We start from the raw sequence: 24,896 nt of genomic DNA on the forward strand, positions 1-24,896 counted from the left end.
AGAGAGCTCTCCTGGGAGCTGGAAAAGGCAAGGAAACGGATTCTTTCCTAGTGCCTGTGGAAGGAACATAGCTCCCCTTAATTTTAGATCAATGAGAACCATTTTGGACCTCTGACCTTTGGGGCTATAAGATAATAAATTTGTGTTGTTGGAAGCCACTAGATTTGTAGCAATTTGTAGCAGAGGCTGTAGGAAACTGATAGAGGGAATGTGTGTGTCTTTGTGGGTCTGCTTCCTGCAATGGAGTTTAATCCTAAATTGATGTTTTCTCAAAGTTTGACTGAAAGGATGAATAAATAAATGAACCTAAAATCTATGGGCTAATCTTCCCAGGATGCTTACAAATAATGACATTACTTTGCTACTTACATTGATTTTCTCCTTTCATAAGCTTCCTTTGATTAGGAGCAAAGGACACCAACAGAACCCGTAGACATACACATACAAATAAACAGCATTGGGCTTCTAAGGGATAGGAGGAGTCTCCCCCTCTCACTCTTCCTAAATTAAGCCCAGTTTGGAGAAAAGTAAATACTCTCCAGTTTGAGGGCCTAACAGTGGTATGGCAGAATGACCTGCAGCATCTCTAATGTTCAAACCAGGGTGTGAAATGTTCTTAATCATCTGACCTTAGACTCTTAGTTTAGGCTAATTAAGCCTCTCCTGAGTGCACAGAATGTCCTGGCTTGTAGCAGCATTGGGTAACAGTTTGGACTGTACATCTTTGTTCCAGGAGCTTGCTTGATTCCCTGTTTCTCTTTTGTTTCTCTCTTCAAGATTCAGGTCCTGTTGGGCTGTTTCCTTCTATTTTTTATTTTATTTTATTTTATTTTATTTTATTTATTTGGCTGTTTCCTTTTTAAAAGAATGCACTCTACCTGGTGCTCTCCTGGAATCTCTGGGTTTGCGGTCATGGAAGGGACTATTTTGGAGGCAGGCAACAGGGTAGAACCAGCTATATTACCAGCCAGCAAATCTCCACTGTGCCTAATGGACTCTTTCCTCTCCTGGGATAGTGCTTACCTGCACCAACCTCAGATGGGTTTGGAAGAAGAGCCTGCTGCCCACTATGTCTGAAAAGGGACAGTGGCGGGAGAGGTCACTGGGAATCAGTGGAAGAGGAGCTGGTGAGACTTTACAAGCTATTTTATGAAAGGTTCCTTAACCATGAACTAGAATTAATAATGAGTCTACATTGCTTGTGTGTTATGGTGTTATTTTCAAATTACTAGTCAGCCCTTCCCTCTCTAGGGTCGAATAAGCAAGATCTCTCAGAATCTGAGAGTGTGTATTTACATATATATCTCATTGTTTCAGCAGTCAGCTTGGACTAATGTTCTCACAGCCCTGTTTTGCAACAAAATCTGAGTCTTCTCAACTTCAGACCCTTTTACCTACCATTTACCTAAGGTGATGTAAATCTTAGGAATGAAAGGAACACTTTCTTTTTGGAAAAATTACTTAGCTTGTCTAAGCCTTAATTTCTTCATCTGTAAAGTGGAGGTAATAACATCAAACTCCAGGGGTTGTGGTATAATGAATGATTCAGTGTGTGTAAAGCTCTCAGCAGAGTGCCTGCCACAGGGTGGGCTTCCCTAAAAGTTAGCTACTTTTTTTAGTGACATGTGCTTAAGTGTGACTACATATCAGGTACAGGGCCAAGTGCTAGAACACAAAGATGACTAAGATATAGTCGTGACTGAGGGGTTGTTTGAAGTTTGTTGAGGGCGCGGAGTATATGAATGAGTAAAATTAAAATGAAGAATCATGGGTTCCATTAAAATTATGAATAGGGGAGAGGAAGTGGCCCCCTGTACCTGGGAGAGGGGTAAGGATAATGAGGAAGGGCTTCTAGATCAGACACGCTGGACCTCAGACATGTTTATGAGGCAGATGGATGAGAAAGACAGGAGGGTACTCCTTTTCTTCCTGTTTGATTAAGTACCTATCACAGAGGGTCCTGGTGGCACAGACCCAGAGCATTGCCTACATGTCCCTGATCACGCTTTTATGACATACTCATGCTGCTGCCTCACTCTGGCTTGCTGGGGGCGGGGGAGCATTACTCTATGCAGCATCATAGGGAGCAGAGCAGTCATCAGAAGGCATCTGGCTTCTGCAGTTAGGTGGCTTACAGGGCATGCAGAGGAGAGAGTGTATATGAGCTCAGCTTCTTCTGAGGTCCCTTTTAATGGAAAGGAACTCTGAAAGGCTGATAGACTCCTGCTGCATTGTGCTCTCACCTGCAGGCAATACGAGGAGGAAACCCTGGGAATGTGGGCTTTCTCTGCAGACATAGTAAGAAGGATCCTTACCACTTGCTAAGTTCTAATTAATTTTCCCCATTTCTCTGACCTGCCCTTTCCTTCCATCAATGAGCCCTACTGATACATGCTGACTCTAGATAGCATGTGGGTCACTGATTATGGTGAAGCGCCATTTTCTTTATTTTCTCCTTCTAGCGCTGGAAGGACCTAACTCAGTTTAGTCCATGGATGTACTCAGTAAATGCTAGTTGAAAGAAATTCGGTCTCTTATATGGATGGAGACACTTTGTAGAATGTATTTGGATAGCAGGTTAGTGACAGGAAGGCAAAGCCCAAGCTTGACCTGCTTACCAGAATATACCTGGGCCAGCATCAGACACAGTGCTGGCCTGGTGAAAAACAGATATTAAATATATTTTTTTAGTCATCAACACAAGGCTTCAGAGTCATCTCTATTTCCCCCCACTTTTAATGAGTTAATGCGTCTCAGAGATTGTGCCTATAGATATTCTCACATTTGTCTCTTACATTCCTACTGCTACTTTAATTCAAACCCTGGTTATTTGTCTAAAGTGTCACAAAAACCTTTTATGCAATCTCCTGGCCTCCCTGTTTCCAGCATCACCTCATCATCTCTTTCTACTTCGTAGCCTATTTTCTAAAAGTAGGGCCTGGGCAGCCCTGGTGGCTTAGCAGTTTAGTGCCACCTTCAGCCCAGAGCATGATCCTGGAGACCCAGGATCGAGTCCCACATCGGGCTCCCTGCATGGAGCCTGCTTCTCCTTCTGCCTGTCTCTCTCTCTCTCTCTCTCTCTCTCTCTAATAAAAAAGTCTAAAAAGATAAAAAATATAAGTATGGCCTGATCAGATCTCGCTTCATCATCTGTGTATGTGTACATACACACACATAAGTGTGTGTATGTGTGTGTGTATTCCTCAGCCTGGAAACAAGACCCTTTACAATATATTCCACATCTAACTCTCAACATATTATCTCCTTCTATCATTTGCTGTACTTGGAGGTACCACCTGCCATTCCATGAATATTCCATGTCTTTTAATCTTCATGAACTTGCTATTACTCAGTGCTTAGTTTGAATGCTACCTTGCCTTACCCAGAGGCAGAAGGTTTGAAATGTTTGAGCTGAGAGGGTCCCTAGAATATTCCACTGCTGCCTGCTTCCTGTGTACGTAGGGAAACTGAACCCTAGTAAGGAGACTGGGCTAATGTGAGCTCAACATTAAAGTCAGGACTAAAAAAGCTCTCCGGGCCCTTCATTCATACTTCTTCTATGTAGTCAGTCTTCATAAACCTGTAATAACATCTCTTATGACACTCCTTATATTCCATTTTACTTTACAACTTCTTGTAATTGTCTGGATTTGTAGGTCCAGGAGCAGAGACCATGTCCTAATCATCTTCATATATTCTGCAGCACATGGCAAAGGGCTCACACATGGTAAGTGCTTTCTATGTGTATAAACAAGAATAAATGGGTGGGTGGATAGGTAGATGGATGGGCGGATGAAGAGATGGATGAGTAGATGGGGGGGTGGATAGAAGGATGGATGGAGGGAAAGATGGATAGATGTGTGGATGGATGGGTCGATGGATGGATGGCTGCATGCACGAATGAATAATTGGGTAATTAAGGATATGGTAGTTCTCCAGGAATGTGTTCAGATATCCCCTTGTCCCCATAGCAGACTCAATCTGCAAACACTTGTATTATACAGCACAACTACAGGTGTGGCTCATTCATTTTCTGATGTGATGAGGAAGAGATTATGAGTGGGGGCTGAGTGAGGGACCTACCCTTCCAGGTGTGTATCATAAAAACAACAGGAGTCTTCATCTGCTCCAGCTCCTGTGTTAAGTACTCCATGTGCATTACCATATTTAATCCTCACAGCAACTTTATGAAACAAGTGTTCTTATTATTCCCAATTTAAAGGCACTGAATGGAGTTGAATAACTTGTAAAGGAAATTGTAGAGCTAGGATTTGAGCCCAGCTTTTTCTGACTCAGAAGCCCGGGCTCTTACCCATGACACACAGCCAGGAAATATCGGGGTGGCAGGTGGGTGCGAGGCTTTGGAGATCAGAACCGCTGTGTTTGAACCAAGTCAGACCACTAATTTCCTGAGCAGGCAAATCACTTAATTTGACTTCTCGGTTTACTCTATGGTTTAATGGAAGTAATCGAATCTTCTTAGCAGGAGTTCTGTGAAAATTAATGACTGCATAAAAAGGGGTTTAAGATAAAGATTCTCAAATAAAAGGAGCTGGAGGGAGAGAATTTAGAGCGCTGTGAGGAAAAGAGTGAGAAGGTGCAGTTGACTCTATTTCCATTGGCCGGTTTGTGAGCTGGTCATGTCTTTGTAAAAATGTCAGCTTCAAATAGATTTGCATGGACGAGGTGTTCTGGGGGAAGTAGAACCTGGTACATATTTTCTAGATTTGATTTTTATACATTTATGAAACATTGCTTGTAGCATTCTATTATTTAAAAGAGAAATACCGTTATGAATGGATAATGGTGGTAATCACACCCTGTTAGGGACCCAGGGGCAGCAATATGCATGGCCTTCGCCTCTGAGTCAGCCTGGCTTCTCCACTGGTAAACTCAGCATTCCACATTCTTTCCCTTGGTCTGCTTGTGTTCAATCATGGACACAGTCAGAGGATGGACAAAGAGCAGTGCTTTATGTCACCACGTCCACCCTTCTCTCCCCCTCTCCTCTTCAGATGGGAGTGTCTTGGCATGATTTTTCATAGGTAGGATTCCTGCTCCTAGAGTTTGTCACCCTTCATGGGGCTGTACGTGACCACCATCCATGCCCTCCTGGATGAATGAACAAATGTCCCTCAACCTCTTCTAACCCAGCCAGGTATCACTCATCCATCCTTCCATTCATCAAATATTTGTGGAATATTAGCTCTGTGCCAGATGCTGTTCTAACACTGGGAAGTGATAGATGTGATATCTGTCCTGTGGAGAGATTCACCATCAAATAATCAGTGAAATAATTGAACTATGAGAAGAGGAGACAAGTGGGTAAGGAAGGGTAAAGGGAAGTAGAAAAGCCTATGACAAAAAAGTACAACTGTATGGGGTGAGATCAAGGAAGTCTTCCTGAAGAGGCGATTTTGAGTGGGAACTGAAAGATGCACAAGAATTAGCAGGGTTTATAGTGCCCAGTTGCTAGGTGTATGGGTTACGGAGACAAGCAAGACCAGGAGGTAAATGGCATAGCCCTGACCGCAGGGTGCCAGGGAGATGGACAAACATACTAACAATGATGCAGAAAGTGGCAAGTGCTATTGGTGGAAGTGTGTAAGCTGGAAGGTGAGTGGGGGGTTCCTGTCTGGAACATCCAAGGGCAGTTGATATTGTCTGGGGAGTTGCTCTGGAGCATAAGTGGAATTAGCAGATAGATAACAAAGGAGAGAGATGAGGGCATTTTATGAAGATGGAACACCTTGGACAAAGCTCAGATTGCTGAAGCATCCCTTTGAGAAAGCATGGATAACTTTTCAAATCTATAGAGTAGGGACAGGTTGGGAAGATGAGACTGGAGAAAGGATGAAGTCCTGTAAGGAAGGGCCGTGTGACTTATGCTAAGGAATTTGAACTTGATGGAAAAATGTTCATGTGAAGAAATATTGAGGGGTTGTAGTCAAGGGAGTAGAGTGACCAGATTTGCACTAGAGAATCCTCTGCCTGGTAGGAGTGCGCTGGGCAGGAGGCAGAGGAAGCTGTGCAGGAGCAAAGTCAAGGAAAGATTCTTTACCATGTTCTCCAAGGAAGTGACTCTTTGCAATAACAAGTCCCTAAATCACAAGTTCCTTGGCTGACTACACTTCTTATCCCACCATCTCTTAGATAGAACTCCACCTGTACTCAATCATTGTGGGGAACCCAGCAGGAAATATTCCCAAAGGATTGGTTCAGGCTTTCCAAACACATTTGACCACCATGTTTAGAGTGATTTTCCTAAAATTAAAAGCCGAGTGTATCAGTTCTTGCTTAAAATCATTCAGTGGGTTTTGGACAAAGCTCAAATTCCTTGCCTTATACCTTCAAGGCCTTTCTAGAACTAGTTGTTGGCAGAGCCCGCTGTGGGAGAACCATTCCAGGGTGACAGCTTTTGTAGATTTTCTCCTAAGAGAAATGTCTTCCCAAGTCCTTTGCCCATTCCATTTGGTTAGTTTTCTTTCTATTTTTGAGTTACAGGAGTTCTTTATACACTTCAGGTATTAATCTCTTCTCAATACATGTGTTGAAAGTGGTCCATGTCTTGAGACCAGAGAAGTATGTTAAAAATCATGGAAGAGATGATGGATGAGATTTGGATGGGTTGGGTTTGAAATGCCTAAGGAATATTCAGGAGCAGACCCCATAGAGATTGTCTTCGTTACATTTCCAAACTTTCTTAATTAAAAGGACATTATCCTGGCTATTGTCAAAACGTTTATGTCTTTGCCATCATTGTCAATACTGCCATCTTCATTTTGGGTGGCAGTAAGATACTGAAACCTAGAAGCCTTTACTATCTAATCCTGTAAAGAACAGGTTTGAAGAAACAATATATAAGAAGATATTTTTGAATAACTTATAACAAGTCTACTTCCTTAAGATGTCTGGGTCTTCACATGCATCAAACCAGGCCATGCTGGTGCTGTGCTGTTCTGGACACTTAGCCACCCCTGTTCCTGAATCATGCTTTGATGTTATGTTTTGGCTGTACAGAACATTGTAGACTCCATCCAGGTGAAGCCTGTTGCTGTTCTGAGGTAGGGATGGTGTTAAGGACTTTCTCCAAAATAGCCAAACTTTTACCTAGTCAAGACTCCTTTGAGAAGATCCTTTTAGGATCTGAAGAGAAGATGGAAGCAAAAGGCAGAGTTTGGGGAGCAAAATGTAAGAAGTAAAAGAAAGAAAGGGAGAAAAAGTAAACTAGGGGGAAACACCCATGGAGACCAGGGCCAGGTGGAAGGTCTCACACAGGCAGGGGCTATTATCACCAAAGATGAGGAAGAGGAATTAAAATGCAGGAGGGGTGTCAGCTCCCAGGGTGTTCAAGAAAGATGAGGACTTGTCTCCCTTAGTGAATGTGGGAGTGTGGGATTTGTTGGTGGCTTTAGCAAGTGAAGAGGTAATTCGAGGAAAGAACCCATGTAGAGAGGAAAAGTTTGAAAATACAGATATGGAAAGGGAAAATTAGCAAGAAAGAAACTATTAAAGAGGTGAGACGGTGTGAGATTCAATGCAGAGGTAGAGGGGATCCCTGGGTGGCTCAGCGGTTTGGCGCCTGCCTTCAGCCCAGGGCGTGATCCTGGAGTCCCCGGGATTGAGTACCATGTCAGACTCCCTGCGTGGAGTGGAGCCTGCTTCTCCCTCTGCCTCTGTGTGTGTGTCTCTCACTTAAAAAAAAAAAAAAAAAAAAAAAAAAGCAGAGGTAGAAGGTTTGGCCCTGGACAGGAAGAAGGAGACTTTTTCTATTAAACATGAGGGCAGAAGGGATGGCAAGGATGACAGAGGCTGGGCAGCTCTTCCCCAAACCATTTTCCTTCCTTTCCCATAGGCAGTTGGACCAGATTCTCATTCTCCTCTACCAGTAGGTCCAGGCACATGATTAAGTGCCAGCCATTGGACTATGAGTGGAAGTGGTATGTGCTACTTATTAAAAATTCTCATGCACACCCCTCCAGACTCTTTGCTCTGGCTGAGGGAGATGATGACCTTCAGAGAGACCTTGAAAACCACATGGGGACGACCACAGCACCTCCTTGAATCTTGGTGTCTGAATGACTGACAAGGAGCACTCTCCATGCTCCTGACCCCTTTCTCCCCAACATGGAACCTAGGGTGGACTATTAATGCAGTCAGCTAGAAAGTTATCTTGTGGGAGTCACAAAACCATTGCAAGTTGTTGCATGTAACAAAGGTTATATGCCTAAGATATCCCAGAATAGAAAAGAATTTTAAAAAGGAGCTGATGGAGGGCCTTTGAGGCGTGGCAGAAATAGAGGATAAGGAGACAGCTGTGTAGGGACTGAGTGGCTCAGTGGCTGAGTGTCTGCCTTTGGCTCAGGGTGTGATCCTGGGGTCCGGGGATCCAGTCTCACATTAGGCTCCCTGTGAGAAGCCTGCTTCTTCCTCTGCCTGTGTCTCTGCCTCTCTCTCTCTGTGTCTCTCACTAATAAATAAATAAAATCTTTAATTAAAACAAAAGGAGACAGCTGTGTAAAGACCAGGGAAGAGAGTTCCAGGTAGCGTGAAGAGCAAATGCAGAGTCTGTTGGAGGAGGCCATTCTCTATGTCCTGGAATTGTCAGAAGTTCAGTGTGATTGTATGTGCATCCAGGAGTGGAGGGTGGAGGGAGTGGCACAGGGAGCTCAGGGAGCTTGGTGTGGCTTTCCTGTCCTTGTATCAAGCTGGTACTTTGAGTTCAGCTGGATCCTTCCAAATAACCACATGTTTCATGCCACCTTCTGCTGGGCTTGCACTGGGGCAAGAGGTGGAGCCCAGCCTTTTGGCTGCAGCAAGCCTCCACTGCAGGTGCCTGAGACCATGACTGTCCCTAGAAAGGCAGCTCTGGTCATGGTTGCCTCAAACTCTGGCTTCTGCTCTTGCTCGAGCTACCTGGAGGGTAGAGCAGAGGACTACCTATGCCCTGAGTAAAAGTTCAGATGACAAGTTTATGTAGGTGTTTATCCACAGTCCCTGTGACCTCTCCTAGATCTGAGGTGCCTGTCATCTGGATGTTTTGTGGGACATCTATCCCAGCTGAGTGAGCACTTTTCCCCCAGAGGTCCCCCGCACTCAAAAAGATGTGCTGTCAGTACCTTGCCACCCGTTCTGCAGTCAGTGGCTCTCCCGGGTACAGTGCCATAGGCCGGGACATTTTAGATACAAATCAGCTAAGAACTTAATGAGCGCCTTGGCAATTTTCATCGTCCATCTCCGAGCCTATCTGCTCACTGTTGCTGTGGTGATTCATCTGTGTGGAACACGAGGCTCTGTTGCGCTAATGATGCATTTTACATGAACACAGCCCTAGCTGACATATAAATCCCCCCTTGCTTGAATGGAAACATAACCTGTAATGCAGCTACTAACTGGTTGGTTTTTAATTTAACTCCTGTGTTTTTCAGAAAAAAAGAAAATTCGGGATCCCTGGGTGGCGCAGCGGTTTGGCGCCTGCCTTTGGCCCAGGGCGCGATCCTGGAGACCCGGGATCGAATCCCACATCGGGCTCCCGGTGCATGGAGCCTGCTTCTCCCTCTGCCTGTGTCTCTGCCTCTCTCTCTCTCTCTCTGTGACTATCATAAATAAATAAAAATTGAAAAAAAATATTAAAAAAAAAAAAGAAAAAAAGAAAATTCTACCCTGAGGGAATATGAAGTTTAAGTCTGGCTAGATTTAACTGATGTTCAGTCATCATTCATGGGGGTGCTCCCCAGCATGGACTGTCACATATCGGGGGCCTAGAAAAATGCCAAATTCCTCCTCCTCTCTGAGTGACTGGAAAGATGTCTAAGACCCTGGGCTGGATCCTGGAGGAGCCTGGGGTATGATAGAACCCACAGAATTTGAGAAAGGAAGTGCTGCATTCTCTTGTGTTAGAAGACATTGCTCACCACATGATTATCTCTCTGTGCAGGTGTCAACTATTGAGATCAGCTGGTGTCACCTTTTGTCTTGCAGGGGTGAGAGCACAGCTTTCTTCTTGTAGATGTTGGAAAGGAAACTTAGTTGGTTTCAGAGGTTGCCTATGGCCCACTTAGCTCCGTTTGCTGCACACGGTCCAAGCAAGTGGCCATTTCCCCAATTGTCCATGGGCCTCAGAGTCCCCTGGAGCCCAGGTGAAATGGCAGGTTCCAGGGTGCCACTCACAGAGCTCTGATTCAGAATTTCTATGGCAGGGTCCCAAGCTTTGCAGTTGAAGGTAGCTCTCCACAGGGTCATGAGCTTGAGACAAAAAGTGGCTGAGAACAAAAAGTGTTGATGACAGACAGCGGTGAGAGGCATGCTGTTCGTTACTGCTGTGCATTGGCCATGCACATGGCACTCTGGGTGTCAAACGTGCTAAGTGATATTCATTTCTTCATTTCTCCTGCTAGGTGCCAATCCCCATGCTACATGCTGGGAATACAGAAATGAGTCAGCAAAAGCTCTTGCCCCATGAAATTCTTAGGCCAGTGTGTATGGGCAAGTAGACATCCATAGACCTAGTACAATATATGAAGACCGATGGTGCCCTAATGTAACATGAACTCAGCTGGAAGAATCATGGAATAAAAATTTTCATTGCCACTTATTGAGCACTTAGTAGAGGCTGGATTTTGTCTTACATAAGCTAAGTAAATTCATCCCAACAACTGTACAAGGCAGGTAAAGATGAGGTGTAGGCTGTTAACGTAGTTTGCACAAGGCTGCCCAGTTAATAACTAGCAGAGCCAGATGGTTGTGGCCAAAGTCCATGTTCTGAAGAACTCTATTTTAAAGTTTAGAGAGAAGAGGCCTGTTATTTGCTGAACACCTACTGCGGGGGGGTGGGGGGGGTGCTCACTAGGTTGATTATTCATGGCATTTCTGAGGGCACCAGAGTTCTGTGAGGAAAAATGCTGTAAGCATGGATAGACAAGGCACACTTGTCCGGATGCCACCTCACATCTCATAGCCAGGGCCTAAATGGATGCAGGTTGCTGGGATGTTGGTTCTCTTAGCTTTGCTGGTGGCTGGGCAGGGTCTTGTTACCTCCAGCTATGCCCCCAGTCGATTTACCCCAGTGTACTCACAACGTGGGGTTCAGACTACCCTGGTATCTATTTCCTTGCCCTCTAAAGCAACTGATGCTGTGTAGATGGTAGTTCTTTCAGCCTGAGATGACTGGGGATTAGTTTGCATTTCCATTCTCTGACCACTTTGGATGCTAACTCGTTGCCTCTCTGCCACCAGTCCCCTCTCCCAGTCTTTGTATCAATTCAGTCAGGTTGGTAGGTGGGTGTTGGGAGAAAGCACCCCTCTGCTGGAACAGCAGTGGGAGCCGTTTAGTCCCTTACGGTCCATTTGCCATCACACTGACTCACTCTGTGCACATTTTATCTGTTGGGGTTTCGGTTGAAGACATCCTTCTTCACTTCCTCTCCTAAAAACAGTCACATCTTGTGTTCCAAGAAGCATGACTGCTCCAGCATTAGTCACATGTCATGGGTGGTCACTTGCACCTCTACTTGAAGATGGGCTGCCATCTTTGGTGATGTTAGTAACAGGTCCTTAATCAATGTGCTATTTCTATACCCTTCTTTACAAGTTACTATTAGGGGCCAATTATATTTAAAAAACCACTTTCTCTTACTCAGTTCAACCAAAACAGGAAGCCATAGGTATGAATACTCTTCCTGTGAATCAACAGAGGAACACTTAGCATCTGCACCCATGAACCTACAGCTTGAGGCTGCTAGATTTGCTTCTGGAAGAATGGAAGGTTGCAAGCTGGACCCTGGGGTAGTAAGCAGGTAGGAATGGGAGGTGGAACAGCTGTGCCTAGTGACCTTACAAGCTAAGCCTGGAAGACACTAAATAGAGAGTCACACACTGTGAGCTGGAGTGACAGGGCTCGGAAGCCAGGGCAGGGATGGGCAGCTTCATTCCAGGGGTGTTATAAATAAGGTGACAGGCGAGTGCTGACTAGCAGCTGATGTACTTTAGTAGCAGTCAAACTGGAATGACAGTCCTGGGCCTTCTGGGAACTAGTGAGAAGGGGGTTTGGGGGTATGGTGGGTGTTAGAAGTCTGGACTTATGTCAACACCTTATGATGGATCAGACAGACACACACACACACTATTGTCACTCACACTCCTTTGGCCTCGCTGATTGTCCAGCACTGGGTCACAGGTCGCTAACTTGTGATTAGTGATACATATTTCAATATTAACCAGTGAGTCACAAGTATGAAGGAGTAGGAACCAATATGGTTTCAAGTCATCCCATGATATCATTGGGGTTTAAAGAGTCCTTTCTTGGCTGTTCAGGGGGCTGCTTGCCAGAGAGGAGCAATTTGTTACCCTCTTGTCCAGACAGGCTGGTTGGTATGCCTTCGGTAGTGTCCACCAGCCTGCTTCTTCCCAGGGAAGAGGTAGGTTGAGTGAGATCATGCGCAGAATGTTTGAAGATCTGAAAACAAAAGGCTTATATGCAGGAGCTAGTCTGCCACCATCCTCTGTCCAAAATAAATAGCCTTTTTTGACAGCTGTTGATGGGTGCTAAGAAAAGCAGGAGAGCACCTGTACCCAGACCTGTCTAATTGCTCTCCCCCTCCACCAGCTTCCACCTGGAACCTGTGCTCATACCAGGCTTTGAGCTTCCCTGTGAGTTTCTCTTTTGTTCCTGTTTACGTGCTGGACTTAATTTCTGCAGAACTATGGCTTAGGTAGTAGTTCCCCTCAGCATCACCAACTCTGATGCTTTGAGTCAGCTATCTTGGGGATGGAGGTGGGCAGGAGGACTGGTCCTTCTCTGATGCTGCCATTTGTGTCCATTGGCCTTGTTCCTCTCTTCATTCTTTCATCAAGATTGTCCCAAGTGCCTCCTATGGGCCACAGGCTGTGGAATGAGCTGAGGATACAGAGATGGAAGTGTACAATCTGTGGCCAGGAGTTGTTTTAAGGCCAGTTGGGGAAAAATGGCAATAATCTGATGAGTCTGCACAACAGAACAGGTGAACAAATAGTAGGTGTGATTGGAAGTGGAAGGTCATACCCTAGGAGACACCTACATAGATAGCTTGTTTCATTTGTTGCCAGATCTCATGATTACATTGAATCTAAATCTCCCTTTCTGTAACCTTGAACCATTTATCCAAATTCCTGCCTCTGGAACCACACAGAATAAATTGTGCTCCTCCTCCATAATGCTGGAACCCGGGATATGTGAGCTTCTCTCTTCCAATGCTAATGGTCTCATGCCATTAGGTCTAGACCTGTCCCCTGCTTTAATTGCTGTCTTCTGGATATATTCTAGTTTCTTAAAGTCTTTGCTGAAGTCAAAAAGTGTAAGAACCCAATATAATATTCTGGGTTTAGCTGCACAGAAAGACAAATAAATGAAGAATAATGAATATAATAAAATAAAAAGGAGCCTGACAGTGTGTGTGTGTATTTAACTCACGGGTAGAGAAAAAGAATATATTTTTATTTTTAATTTTACAGAATGCAAAATCAGTTCAAAACCTTTTTGGTATACCATAATTGATTTTGATTATCTTAAATGATTACTTATAGTTCTATTGTCTGGTGTGTTTATGCTAAAGTCCAATCAAGAAAGTGTGATGAAAATATCACGTGTGATGGTGCACAGCCCATCAAGTCCATCTGGACCTTTATTTGACCTTCCACCCTCAGCTGTGGCCTTAGTACCCTGGGTGACCCTCCATTTCTGAGTAACTTTCTAATCTAGGCAGACACATGATTTTCTCTCTGGTCAAAGCGAGCTGTAACCAAACCCTGATCTCACGTGGACAACCCTGGAGAAGGCTGGCACAAACCACTCCCGAGTGGCCATCTGGCTTCCAATGTCTGTGAGTAGTACACACCCTGAAGAATGCAAGTTTGTGCAACCATCCATTGTACCTGGATGTGGATGGCCCGTGACGTCTGCTTCTAAAGCACAGCCCGCGAGTCCTGGTTCTCGTCTGTCTTGGAAGAGCCTGTCAGTGTGTCAGAATTTACCTGTCACGGGGTTGGTAGATTGGGCCCTGGCATCTATTCCAACTGTGTATCTCCCAAAATCTCTTGGAGTGAGGGTTATGGATGCAAAGCTGAGTTTCCCAATTAGATGCAGTCGTGCAAGATTTGAAAAGGGGCAATCTGACTGCAGGTCAGATTTCTGCAGCTTTGGCTGGTTTCTGGCCAGCAAGGTCTTAAAGGTGTACGTTCTTCTGTAGCAAAATTCTATTGTATAGTCCCTGGCCTCCTGTGAGTAGAAAGTTGATAGTTTCCAGATCCCACAGATCTGTTCTAGACCTCAGCTGTTCCTGTGGCAGCCTGCCAACTCCCCACCTTCCACCTGAGGTGGAGGGGGCAGCTCCACTTATGGGCTGGGTTGGCCAGGTGGTATGGGAAGTTTTTCCTGGAGGTCCAACCTGCAGCCTTACCGCCTCCCCTCCCCCAGCCCTTCCACCGATTTTGTAAGCACAGAACTGCCTGTATTAAATCAAATCCCATTCTCTTTAAAATAGCTACTTTCTGTTTCCTCAAACCGAGCCTTGACAGGTACATTTATCAAGGCTAGTGTCTGAAAGGTGATTTCGGCTCTTTTACCTTCATGAAAAAAAAAAAGTGCCTCGTGAGGCACTGCTGTCTCTAGAGCCTTAAACTTGAGTTTTCTGTCCTGTGTCTGCTGTACCCATGACCTTGAACAATCACTCAGCTCTCAAGTTCTTTTCCTTATCAATCAAATTAGGCAAATAATACCTGCTTGGCCTATGTGAGCATAAGTAGAGAGAATTAATGTGAAAATGGGGTTTGGGCAGTGAAGTGACTGCTGTGTTTGCTCCTTGGTCATTATAATATACTCCAATATGCCCAGTCTCTTCCTTTTATAACATTTCAATTAGAAAATGTCTCTTCATCAGAAAGTGAGGAATAGTATCCAATGTCCTGTCACATAGTTTGTTTAGATTCCCCATGGCTCTTTTCAAACCAGATACCTTGAGACCTTGGAGAGAAAGCTGACATCTAGGCAGTAATTTATTAATGCATAAGTGGAAAGTTGGTGAAGTCAGGGAACTTTTGAAGTCAGCCAGCTATCAAGATGGACAGCGATATTATCTAGCATGTGAACTCAGTGGCTTATGAAAAAAGTCCTATGGAAAAAGAAGACAGTTTATAAAATCAAATAATACCTCATCATTGGCAGACCATTGGTTCCCTTTCTACTACGTGTTGAAGATCTGCCTCGTATGAGGCTTTCTGCTAGGCATAGGCCTTATGCTAGATGTTAAAATAAGTACATTAAGGAAAATTTTACTGTATGTCAATTATATATTAGTTTGCCCAACCAAATATAAAGAGAGATGCAGAAATAAACATGAAGTTCCTTCCTTTCCATGCCTAGCAAAGCCTGTTTGTGGTGTAGAACGAACGGAGCCCTGCACAGTGTGCTGTAACACACTCCTCTGTGCAGATGATGGCTCCTTGGCGCACCCATAGTCTGCCCTCGCCCTATTATTCCTTCTTGTGGGAATCCTGGCCCCTCTCTGCCTACCTGATTCTCAGCATCTTCAGGCCCTGCTCAGAGGGGCACCCACTCTAATTTTCTTGATTTTCAAAGTCGAAATGAATCCCTCTCTGCTATCCTACTCATTCACCCATGTTGCATCTAGAATGCATCATTTTTCTATGTTATTTTGTTATTTTTTAGTTATCTCAATATACAAGCATAAAGTATTTATATATTTAATTAACTATTTTAATTAATAGAAGCTGGTGCAGCATGGTGCTGGTAGGGAATAAAGTTTGCTGAATTCAATCCTGAATGGATCCTACATACATTTCACTGTATTGAGTAATTCTGAGAAGAGAACCATGGAATAGATACTGGTGAAGCCTCAGTGAGAACCAATAGTCCCTGTCTCCATCTTTCCTATTATTTGCTGCCCTTTTTCTAGCTTCTACCTGCATACCCTTGCCACACAAACAAGCGTACACCCATTTATCAGAAGCAGATCATATGCTAGAGCAGGCAAAGAGTATTAGGACCACAGGAAATCAGGTCACTTTTTTGGCTTTAAGTTTAATTCTTTACAGTGCCAGGTGCATGGAATTTCAGGGAGGAAAAAGAAAATTTATTTAAATCCCCATTAGATTGAATAAGTGAAGTACATAGGTGTATTCTGTTAGCAGTTGTCCTGTGTACATTATCTAATTACTATTTTAATAATTACTGTTTTAGTAATCCCTCAAATCCAAGAAGAAGGTGAAAAGAACAACAAGAAGACAGAGACATTTAAGAAAGTGTAGAGGACTTGCAATGACTTGCCTGAAGAAGTGAAATCTGAAAAGTCATTTGAAAAAACTTAGTGCTGTTAATGAAAATGCCATACATACATTTATACAGAATTGCAAAGCATCTAATATTTTGCATTTAGTATCTCATTAGACCTTCACAGCCATCCTGTGTGGCAGATAGGGTATATGTTTGCATATGAAGAAATGATTTAGTCCAACGATATGCCTCTTTGACCTCTTTGAAGATACCAAATTTCATTGTAAGTGATTTAGAGAAATATGCCTATCTGAAAAGTTTTAGCTGCCATTTTGTTTTAAGATATCAGACTACACCATTAATGAGCTTAATTCCTTTTAGTAGCTTACTAGTTAGGGTCAGATTCAGCTAATATTATCGTGGAGCAGACAGAGAAACAAGATGATTTTCTTTGAAAGGAGGGCTTTGCTCACACGGGTTACAGTGTTGGCAGGGTCTTGTTTGTTAAGATCAAAGTACAAAGTGAAAGACGCTAAACATGTGATTCCAGGCATGTGTCTTTCTCTCTTCCTTGGAGTATATACCCACAGAAAATAAACACAGCGCTGAAAGAACATGGGGTGCAGATCTGAAATGCTCTGGATTGGTCATAGGTGAGTGAAGATGAAGCCCTTTCTACTTTCAGCTCTCTGTCAAGTTGATGTGCTGCCATCTAGAAATTAGCCAGAACATGGGATCTGAGGGAAGAAATTAGAAGACAACTCTCTTTTGTTTTAAACAGAGACATGGGGATCCCTGGGTGGCGCAGCGGTTTGGCGCCTGCCTTTGGCCCAGGGCGCGATCCTGGAGACCCGGGATCGAATCCCACGTTGGGCTTCCGGTGCATGGAGCCTGCTTCTCCCTCTGCCTGTGTCTCTGCCTCTCTCTCTCTCTCTCACTGTGTGCCTATCATAAATAAATAAAAAATTAAAAAAAAAACAAAAACAAAAAAAAAAAATAAACAGAGACATGAAAAATAGTACTTAAAAAGTAGCAGAAGTTTTTCAAGTTAGAGATTCATTTACTTAGCTAAGATATATGACTGCTGTACACTAGGGACCCAGAGATAGAGACGGCATGGTTTTCATCCTTGCACAGCTCACGAACTAATGGGAGAGATGAACATGTAAGCCCAAATCATTCAATAAGAATATCTCTAATAGTGTGGGGTGGGAGCAATAGCATATTTGAGGAGATGGGGAAGGTTTCTTAGAGGTGATACTGGAGAGTACAGAAGCTAGCTTCAGTCAGTGGAGAGAGGGAAAACTATTCCAGGCAGAGGAAAGCAAAAGCACAGAGATGTGAAATGTAGGGACAATTTGCTGAAATGGTCAGTGATTCATGAAACATGTGCTAAAGTCCAAATAAAGATGGAGGAGATTACACATGAAAATAAAGAAAATTTCTGAAAGGTATTTTCGTACCCAGAAGGTTACCACTCTGGAGAACATAGCTTTAGAGTGATGTTTTTCAAACTTTGTTGTGCTTAGAATCTGAATAGGGGTCTCACTAAAATATGGATTCCAAATAAGATTTGAGGTGGGGCCTGAGGTTCTGTGTTTCTCACATTCTTTCAGGTGGATGGTGATGCTGTTGTTTTGTAGCCTACTCTGGGGATACGAACAACAAGTGGGAGAAGGACAATAAGGGTGATAAGCTTCGCGCTCAGTTAGAGGTATGGGTGTTGAGTGTGCCTGTGTGCGTGTAGCTACTGTGGGCAGGATTGGATGTTATTCAGCAATGGACAGCAACCAGTGCTTTTAAACAGAGTGGTGACAAAATCATATCTGTGTCTAGTGACAAAGTGAAGAATGGCTGGGAGTGGGTAGCACAGGGCACAAAAACAGGATGCTGGGCAACAATCTAGGTACTGATATTGGAGGCCTGAACATTCCTAGTAACCGCAGCAGTAGAGACAATGAGGTGGATTCAAGAGATACTCAGGCATTAGGACAGACAGGGCATGATGATGGACTGGATTGAGGGTGTGAGGCAGAGGCAGAAGGAGGGAAGTATGACTTACAAGAATCAGTTATGGAAGAGTGGGGTTTAGTGCTCTCGTGATGCCGTATATAATTCAGAAAGAGGAAATGGGCAGGTTTGGGATGAAAAGGAGCCCATATATCAAACAAACAGAGCTGCTCAGAAGGCAATCATCATTCAGAATCAAGGCCGAGGAGAGAGGATACCGTCCTGATATATACGCGTGGTGCAGAGAAATGAATGACGGGTTCAATAAAGGGATGGCCCCAGGGACAGAAGGAGAAGAGCAGGCAGTATCGTAGCAAGCTGAAGCCAAGCACTTCAAGAAATAGGTCCCATCAATGTCAAATACTCCAGAATGCTCATAAGGATGAGGTCAATTGAGTGTTTAAGTGTTCAAGATGACGTTGGCGAAGGTAGTTCCAGAAGCATTATGGATGTAGGACTATATATTACTAAGGTAAGGAGAGTGTGGTAGGCAGGATAATGGTCTCCCGAAGATGTACCTGCTGTAGTCCTTGGCACATATGAATGAGCTACCTTAAATGGTGAAGAGATTTTGCCATTGTGACCAAAGTATGGACCTTGAGTTGCGGAGATTATCCAGATAGGCCCCATCTAAACACGAGTTCTTATAAATAAAAGAGGAGGCAGGATCATGCCTCAGAGAGAGATGTCATGACCACTCAATCCACTGTTGCTGTCTTTGAAGATGGAGGAAGGGGGCCATGAGTCAAATGGGGACCTTAGTCCTACATTTGAATCGAATGACTAGGGAATGGATTCTCTTCTAGAGCCCCCAGAAAGGAATGAAGCTCACTGACACCTTGACTTTTGTTTTTAAAAGATTTTATTTATTTATTCCTGAGAGACACAGAGAAAGAGAGAGAGAGGCAGAGACACAGGTGGAGGAAGAAGTAGGCTCCATGCAGGAAGTCCGACGTGGGGTTCGATCCCGGGGATCGCACCCTGGCTGAAGGCAGGTGATTAACCTCTGAGCCACCCAGGGATCCCCCAGACACCTTAACTTTTGTCTGCTGAGACCTGTGCCAGATTTCTGACCTAGGAAACTGACCGCATTTGACACTATGTGATTTTGGCTATTCACTGGTTGAAGCCGATTGATAAGTAAGATCACTGTATTTACTGCAGGGATTATAATACATCTCTCCTTCCTTTGGAACTTTCTTAATTTATACATAGACCTTATTTTTCAGAGTAGTTTAGGTTCTACAGCCAAATTGGGGAGAAGGTACAGAGATTTCCCATATGTCCCCTCCCCTACTATGAATGTCCCATGCCATAGTAGTTTATTGGTAAATGAACTTTACCAATGATTGTAAAATTATTGACCCTAACTTGATGTCTTGTTATCACCCAAAGTTGATTGTTCACTTTGGTCTAAAATGTTACTCTTGGTCTAATATTTTTTCTGACTTGGAAATAGAGAGATCCCAGCAACAGCCTTTTGGTACGTTGATTTACCTGCTGTGGTCACTCCGTAACCCAGTGCAGACCACACCGCGACTTGCTAGGAATGCAGTCAAAGACACCTTCTGTCTCTCCTGCTCTGTTTCCCTCTATGGCTCCCGCTCAACAGTCCAGCTATTACAATAAGTGCTTAATGTGTGCTCTAGCATTGTTGTGGTATCATTTAGATGATTGCATGCTGGGCTGACACAAGTCAGAGACAGCAAACACATTAAGGGCTCATCATTACCAGCTTGCTGGGGATTTGGGCAATGCAATGGTGGTGAACCTCAGATGCTCCACTGAGACACAATCCTATTTGTACCCTTTCCTCATCCTGTCTCATTCCCTCACGTTCTGTCCCTTATATATGCGGTCTTGCTATGTCATTTGAAGCCAGTGTGTAGCGTGGCTACTTTTCCACTCTTGCTCACCCCCCCTGGGGAACAAAGAAGTATCAACTGGCAAAGATGTGGTTATTGCCTTTCAAATGTCAAAGGGTTTGGGGCACTGTAGTCATGACCATGGGCATTTTTAACCATTTTTTAGAAAATAATTTGTACCTTTCAATGTGATGTTAAATTTCTGTGTGTATTTCAGTCGTTCTAATTATACACCTTTGATTTTGAAAGAGTGTTGCCAGAAGCAAGGTCTAAATGTATTTAGTATGGATTAAGTGTGCCCTAAAAGAAGCATTTAACACCATGCCATCAATTTCTTGTTAACACTGGTAAAGGTCCATAGATTTATGCCAGCTCTTCTTTCATTTTTTCTGTATCCATCCATATTTTTCTTTCCTGTCTTATGGTACTATTATAACTAAGCATTTCTGTACAGTTATCATTCAGTTCAATTACTAGACACACCACAGAGTGCTGGGTGCTGGGATGACAACTATAATGGTGATATTTCTAATAAGGAGCCTTAGGCCAGTTCTCTCTCTCTCTACAGGTGCTGTAGCGGGTAGAGTGAGAAGATACCCACAGACACCTGTATAGTTGTATGGGGCACACACACGCTTGCCTTCCCCACAGAATGGCACAGAAACTCAGCCTATAGCCTTAGCTCCAGAAGAATTCTCTTTATCCCAAAGGGATACAAGTCTGAGAAAAAGAGTGGAGGGGAAAATCACATTCTGTGAGCTGATTACCCAACAAGTTACTCTATGTTGACGTATACCCTTCTTATTTTAGCTGTCCTGTGTCTCCTTATCCTAGGCAGTTGCTGGGTGAGTCTTGCTTATCATATTCATCTGGCATTATAGGTACTGAACAATACAGGTAAATCCACAGTGAATTTTTTTACCTGGGTTTGCTCCAGATCATTGGGACCAAATCCTACTTATCCATCCACCTACAAAGTTGTCTTCTTACCAGAGACAGTAACATATTGCCCTTATTTCTACTCACCTTCTTGAAATTCTCTGATAGATTTCTGATGTTTGAGGCCTGGAAGAAATTACATGTGCATGGATTCAGTAGCTAGCATTTATTACCTACTGTGAAACAGGAATTTTACCAGGCAATAAAAATACTTCATTGAGTAAGACACTGTTTCTATGCTCTACTATTCTGTTTGTAGAGTATCTAATTTAATACTACCAGTTAACAATTTGGATAAATATTCTAATGTAAATAATTCCTTCTTTTATCATCTATAATACTGTGTCAAGAATGCAAAAGCTATGCAGATATAAATGAAAACTTAAATATTCACACTCATTGAAATAACTTTTCTATTTGTAAATTTAATGGAATTACTGTAGAACATCATCCATAAGGGAAGGAGTACCTGGGAACACTTTCACGTTGGCCAGTGTATGTCTTAGCAGTTGTAGATACTTTGGCAGTAATAATTGGGGATGGAGGAGAAAGAAGGGATATTGCAGAGGGAGGACATTGGGAGATGTCTGGGATGGCTTTGGGGTTCAAGTTCAGTGGAGTAGCGGATCTAAGGCTGCGTTTGGGATTCTGTGGGTGAATATTGAGAAAGCTGGGTATGGGAGCTTGGGCATTAACACCTGACAGAACAGATGTGGGCAAGTGGCTCAGGCCAGGGATGCAATCTAAGGAAATATGATTTGCCTTCCTTTTATTTGGCTTCACTTCAGGTGGGGCCCTGATGACTGGTTTCATTTACCTTGTGCCTCCAAAGTACCTCAGAAAATGGGTAGCCATTTTCTGGTGACCAGTTCAGCTTTTAAGAATTGATATCCCTGCTGGCTGTGGCTGGCTGGTGGCCTTTAGCCTTGGGGCAGCCACTCTTGCTTTCACACCCTCTGTGACTTCTGAGGCCGGAAGCCTTCCCCTGCTCGCATCCTGTGGACTGAGAACACGTTTGCTGTGGAGATCCATGACTGCTTCCTCCTGTGTCTGAGGCTTTCTTGGCTCTCAAGACTTCCTGGGTTTGCTGACAACACCCTCGTGTGGAGGAGGACTGCCCTGGCTGCTGCAAACATACATGTCATTGAATGAAGAGAACAAAAAAACTGACTGGACCAGACACACCTTCAATGGCCATTGTTCAGCCCCTGGAATGCATGGTTCTGTGCCACCGGAAGGAGAGGGGAGGAAAGGAAGAGGTGACCCCGGGAGGCATTTCCTAAGCACAGACTAGAAAGAGCCTGGTGAGACTGAAATTGGTCAAAAGAAAATGAAAACAGTGCTCTCCCTCCAATCAGGGCAACCCTGAGTGAGTTCAGCTGAAGAAGAGATGTTATGCCTGGGAGCCTGACAACGAGGAATTTCCAAACAATACAGAACACTGTTATCACCACGGAAGCAGCCAGGGGCTCCCTAGAATTTCAGGGTTCTCCTCCTCCCCACATGTAAAAAGCCAGACACATTCACTCTTCAGCAATGTTTCCACATCCTCCATCAGTGATCTCTTCCAGGGCCGAACATTCCTCAGTCTGGAAAACTCTCCTCATGTCTAACCCGAGACATGCTGCAGCTCAACTTCTTTTCTTCTTAACTCCCTTCTGCTGGATGACGGGAAGGAACCTGTTGCCATGTCCTCCTTCAGATGCTGATGACTCACCAACAAATCTGATCTTCCCTTGCTCGTTCACCACCTCTCTCTGGAGCGGTGCATTCTAAAGCCCCAGTTTAATCTTTATGCTCAGGGGAAGGAGCTCTAGTCACCAAGCGAAGCAGAGGCACAGCAACAAGCACCCCTGTTCTGGCCCATCTAGGAAAACCCCAGACTCTCCATTTCCAAACAGAATGCAGCACACTCTTAAAGAGTATTTTGTTTTCCTTTTCTGGAACCCATTGTGTGTTGCATCAAAGACAATGTGTTCATACAGCTGCAGTTGTTGATGGATTAAACTTCCCAGGCAGGTCCCCAGGAGTGTTCAGGGAGAAGGCTAGGGCTTCCCGAGGAGGAGAGGAGGAGGCATGTCTGGTGTGTGTCTGGGTGTGTCTGGGTGTGAGTGTCCAGGCACAGCCGGGCAGCACCGGGGACCGAAGATGCCCTTCTTCCCAGCTTGAAGTCCTTTCAGTTCCTGGAGACTGTCCCCAAAAGCCACACTCGCACACTGAGGAACTGAATAATTGTTGGCACGGTCCGGGGGACAGAAGGCCAGACTGGGCGGGGATAGCATTCCATGATTATAACACAATGCCATAATAGGGTATAAAATTCTTCTCATATTAATTTTATACAATAGGAATCTTAAAACTTGACTTTTACACTGAAAAGGGTGGTAAAATGCAGCCCTTGGTTGTGTTTTGCAACCAAGGTTATCTCATTTGTCCCGGCGACTCTTACATGGGTCCTTGCTGCCAGGCTCTGTTTTAGAAAATGCTGGGCTCCTGTGGAGGAGTGTGGGGCTCACTCACAACCACCCAGCTCAGAACCTTCTCCTTGGGGCCTTCCCAGTGTGGCTTTGAGCCTGACAGCCGGTGCCGCTTTTGGGAAACTGGCCCTGCTGGAAGGCCATGCTCGTTCTTCTTGCCCATGACCAGAGGGCCTTGAAGTGTGGAGTCAAGGCATGTCTGGGCTTCCTCAGAGAACTCAGGCTTGCAGTGTCTGTAAAGCTGGTGGTGCACACGGGGGTCTTAGAGCCGAGTGTTCACCTGTAACACCCCACCCACCCACCCCTGAGGACTTGGCATGACACTCCCCCAGGGCTGGCAAGGACAAGGTGTCCTCCTTTCTGTGCCATTCTCCCTGGGCCCAGCAGCGCCCCGTGCGTACCTTGTCAGTGCTGTTGACAGGCTGACTCACAGACTGGGCACGGTTGCTAGAACCCAGAAACCTGGATGCTATTTCTAGCTTGGCTCTGGTGCTCAGCTTTGGTTTCCTACCATAGAGTCTGGGTGGAGAAGTCATTGGGCTCTCGGCTAGGCAGTCAATTTGGGGTGGAAACCAGGAGATGTGGGACTTTCTCTGCATGAAAGTGTAGAGAATGAACTTAACAGTTCCCATGACCTGGACCATCCCGAGGACAATCTCCGTTCAAGAAACCTCTGTGAACTCCAGAGAGTCTTGATATATTTTAGAGAGTAATTTAAATCCTCACCCTTAATTCACCATTGTACTTATTTGTTGAGCATACATTTATTTAGAATGTTTAATGAAAGCCTTTCGTGAAAATTTCCATAAACCTTAAGTGCAAATAAGCAGCATTCTCCAAACCTCGAAACTCCCCATGAGATCAATTCCTTTTTGAGCACCTTGCAAGACTGGGGCTGCTTGGGGAGTCTTTCAGACTCTCTTAATAATACCTTGTGGGGAAATTATGACACATTTTCTTATTTTCTATTATGCTTATACTTGTTCTTTGGATGAAAGGGACTCCACATGTAAATTTGATGATTATTCTCTGAATTTCTTCTATGCAAGTAGAGCACCAGAATTTCCTGGGCTGTTTGTACAGGATTCAGACCGGAATTTTAATGGCAAATATCAACCCCAAAGCAATAATGTTCATGAAAAATTAACATTGCTAAAGAGGACCACAGGCCCCCGGGGGTTACAACCCTGAGGGTCACCAGTAAGTGACCATGATTTAATGAAGTGGTGCTCCCACTGATTAGGAAGAAATGGGCCTGGCATCTTCCACAGCATAAATAGCCTGTTGCTGAGCGTGCCAAGCAAATGCTTTCAGAGGCTAAATTTTCTCCCCAGCTCCAGT

General features: G+C 44.3%; 2 long non-coding RNA genes across 2 annotated transcripts; one reads left to right on the forward strand and one right to left on the reverse strand.

Annotated features, from left to right (window-relative positions):
• The first annotated feature begins 680 nt into the window (after nt 1–680).
• Nucleotides 681–9,595, forward strand: LOC118355199 (uncharacterized). Its single transcript, XR_004817194.2, has 3 exons — nt 681–1,127; nt 3,657–3,727; nt 9,429–9,595. It is a non-coding gene; the product is annotated as an uncharacterized LOC118355199 (long non-coding RNA).
• Nucleotides 9,596–14,945: 5,350 nt separating this feature from the next.
• On the reverse strand, nt 14,946–23,314 carry LOC118355200 (uncharacterized). The gene is made up of 3 exons (XR_004817196.2): nt 21,896–23,314; nt 21,166–21,204; nt 14,946–15,143 (listed from the first exon to the last, which is right to left on the reverse strand). It is a non-coding gene; the product is annotated as an uncharacterized LOC118355200 (long non-coding RNA).
• Nucleotides 23,315–24,896: the final 1,582 nt, after the last annotated feature.

The sequence above is a fragment of the Canis lupus genome, chromosome 25 (genome assembly GCF_003254725.2).
Source record: "Canis lupus dingo isolate Sandy chromosome 25, ASM325472v2, whole genome shotgun sequence".
Taxonomy (NCBI): Eukaryota; Metazoa; Chordata; class Mammalia; order Carnivora; family Canidae; genus Canis; species Canis lupus.